The sequence below is a fragment of the Fukomys damarensis genome, unplaced genomic scaffold (genome assembly GCF_012274545.1).
Source record: "Fukomys damarensis isolate Sample0158 unplaced genomic scaffold, DMR_v1.0_HiC HiC_scaffold_5, whole genome shotgun sequence".
NCBI classification, from domain to species: domain Eukaryota; kingdom Metazoa; phylum Chordata; class Mammalia; order Rodentia; family Bathyergidae; genus Fukomys; species Fukomys damarensis.
In genome coordinates this window covers 17527225-17530819 of record NW_022900917.1, presented here as the reverse complement: position 1 = coordinate 17530819, position 3595 = coordinate 17527225, and the positions used below count along the sequence as shown (strand labels likewise).

General features: G+C 47.0%; 1 pseudogene; it reads left to right on the top strand.

Moving 5' to 3' along the window:
* The first annotated feature begins 2061 nt into the window (after nucleotides 1-2061).
* LOC104859158 lies at nucleotides 2062-2705 on the top strand (annotated as a pseudogene).
* The last annotated feature ends 890 nt before the right edge of the window (nucleotides 2706-3595 follow it).

Sequence of the window (3595 nt, the reverse complement as noted above, 5' to 3'; positions counted from 1 at the left end):
ATATTATCATTACAACATTATTTATAATGGCAAAAATGAGAACGTTTTGTTCAGAGCCGTTCCCTGGATTTTTCCTGCATTTCTACTTCAAAAGGTTGAGGCTGCACTTTAGAGACTGTGCCGCTAGGTGGCAGGAGGGAGCGTCCGCCATGTGGATCCCCTTCGCGGCGCGTTAGCTCCGAGGCTCACAGCCTGGAGCTCCAGATCACTTCATTGTGAGCCGTTTTCGAGATGTTTCACGATGAGGCCAAAAATGGAAAAGCCTTGAACCTAGAAATCTCACTTTTATAAATAAATTATTAAAAATATAGAATATATTAACATAGATACTGTGTGTGTGTGTGTGTATCCTCCAGAGAAACAGAATTAACTACATATGATATATGATATGGAATATAATATAAAACATATATAATGCATATGTGACATGTGATGTGATAATGATGCGACACAATATATTGCATGGAGTCACTCCTGTGATTATGAAAGCGGAGAATCCCATAGTCCAGAGCCCCAGCACAGCCAGGCAGCAGTTCCAGTGCGGACCTGAGGACCCAGGGCAGCGGTGGTGTAAGCCCCAGGCTGAGGGCCAGTCTGCAGGTGGGAGAGACCAGGGTCCCCGTGAGTGACTTTCGGTTCTGTTCAGGCCTCCAACGTCCTGGCTGAGGCACCTTCTTTGGGCAGGGAATCGGCTGTCCTCAGCCTACTGACTCAAGTGGAATCCCGGCCACAAACACACTCAGCAGATGAAGGGATGAAGAAAATGTGGTATTTACACGCAGGCGAACTACTCGGTCGTAAAGAAGGATACAATTGAGTCATTTGGAGGAAAGTAGATGCACCTTGAGGTAAGATAGATGATATAAATAGGTAAAAGGGACATACGGAAAATTGGAACTTTAAGTAAGATTTACTTGAGGCTTTTGCTCCTTACAGGACACTCAAAAGAAAAGCCCTCAGGGTCTTAAAGACACCAACCGGGCTAGGCCTGTGCTTTGCACCTGTAAACTGCGCTTCTGCACACAGCCCTGTGTCCCCAGGAAGCGGCCCTGCTGGCAGCGGATCTTGGCTGAGACGCCTGCACACGGGTGACGTCTAACAGGCCCCACTGCATTAACCGCGCCCTCGGGCCACCGCACGGGAGATCGCTGCCCTCTTCCTTATCCTCTACCAAACAGGGCCTCGGGGTGGCCGTCACAAAGAGCTACACTGACTTACACATCGTGTTCAGAGCCACTCTACTTAATAATAAAAATCACTATTTTAAAATAAAAGTCTGTGTTCCATCTTTCTAACAATTTTCATTTTTTAAAATTCGATGCTATTTCTAACTCGGAGAGCTCATTTGAACCTTTCTTGGTGGGGAGCCACTGCGCCCCCCAGCTCCTTCGCCGCCCTGGGAAAGCAGGGTCAGGCGGGGTCCTGGTCGGCCCACTTCCTGTCTGCCTGCAAAAGACCCCCACCGCTCCTGTCCCATGAGGAGGATTTCCCCTTCGGCGGCCCCAGGCAGATCTCTCCGCCTTCACCACTTCCCCCTCAGTTCCTTTAGCTGAAGGAGCAGCCCTGGCTCCTCCCCGCCCTGTTAAACTCTTTGCCGGGCACTGTTTGCTTTGGGTACAGCGTCTGGAACACCGACCAGCTGCTTCCCCTTCCAACCTTGCCGCTTCCCTCGGAAACCAAGATCCAAGTTTCAAAATCCCAAAATACATCACAGCATTCTCTTCAGAGAATAGACAGCAAACTAAACTGCTTTCCATACTGCAATTCATAGTAGTATGAATTCCACCCCACTCCGTTGCTAACATAAACTTGACGCTTGATTATTATCTCACTTGGCTTTTTTGCTTGTGCCCCTAATCCCCAATACTTAGAAAAACAAATGCTCTGCAAAAATCAGCCTGTCCTTGTAAGCCCAACATTCAGGAGACTGATGTGGGAGGATCACTGAGAGTTCAAGACCAGCCTATACTTCATACTGAGAACTTATCTTTAAAAGCGGGGGCCCGCATGGGTTGAGAGGTGCAGTCTGAGGCCGGCTGGGCTCTGGACTGCTCAGGGCCAGGATGGACGAGGACGTGTTGACCACTCTGAAGATCCTTATTAGCAGAGAGAGTGGGGTGGGCAAGTCCAGCCTGCCATAGAAGTTCACAGGTGATACTTTTGATCCAGAACTTGCAGCCACGATAGGTGTTGACTTCAAGGTGAAAACAATTTCAGTGCATGGAAATAAGGCCAAATTTGCAATATGGGATACTGCTGGTCAAGAGAGGTTTCGAACATTAACTCCTAGCTACTACAGAGGTGCACAGGGTTTACGATGTCACAAGAAGAGACACCTTCGTTAAGCTGGATAATTGGCTAAATGAATTGGAAACACACTGTACAAGAGACGACATGGTAACATGCTAGTTGGAAATAAAACCAATAAGGAAAATCGTGAAGTTGATAGGAATAAAGGCCTGAATCGGCAAGCGTTCCATGTTATTTATAGAGACAAGGGCAAAAACCTGTGCGGGAGTACAGATAGCCTTTGGGGAACTTGTTGAAATGATCATTCAGACGCCTGGACCGTGGGAAAGCAAGAATTAGAATAAAGGGGTGAAACTGTCACACGTGGAAGACAGCCACGGAGGAGGAGCCTGTGGTGGTCACTGTCCTGTTACAAACTCTGGGAAGTTCCATCTCTTGCGTATTTGACAAGATAGTGACATCTCTCCATGCATCAACTCTAACTGCTGCTTTAGGGACCTTGGCGGTTTGTTCTGCATCAGGCACTCATCGGCTTTCCCAGGGCAAATGTTATGGTGCGCATGCCCAGTTTGTGGCCTGCATGTTTTTATGTAACATATAATAGGTGTACCTTTATGAGTACATTTGATTTTATGATTTACATTTATCATGTAATTTTCTACAACACACATCTATCCAGTGTATGTTACTACAGAGTCCGCCTTCGGTCTCTTTCGCTTAAATACTATTAATTACTGAATTACTTGATGCGCAGAACTTCTAGGCCCACCGGTAAACAGTTACCACCTAGCCTGTCACGTTCCTCTGAGGAGTAGAGGAACGCGACTTCCGCACTGCCCAGGATGTCTGAGAGTCTCCTTCACCACTAGGTGCAGACTGTAGCCCAGGCCTCTGCATGATTAAATTCCTCTTTGTTCTGATGGCTCTTCCGAAATAGGGTCAGCGTGTGACAGAAGCTCAGTATTACTTTTTGACTTATCTCGTTGATGGGGTTGGTTGATTGTAGTTTCAGTCTCATGACAGCTACACTGGATTCGTGTTCCTTGGCACAGTGTTTTGAGTTACATGGTGTTCCGCGGAACAGCAGTAAGGTTTTCCCTCGCTTTCCTTTCAGAAGGACATGAACATGTTGATTGAAACTGCTTTAGTCCACCTCACCTCTACAACCAACAGCTTTTTTCCCAGATGTTGGTTGTGTTTGTGCAGGAAACTTCACTGTAACTCATGTAACGTGTATGGATATCTGTGTCTTAGGGCTTTCATAAACGGTTAGTCCATACTCAAACCTATTTCTGTGTTCTGAGGGGTGGGGAAAAACACTGACAATTTGAGAGAGGCATGTTCC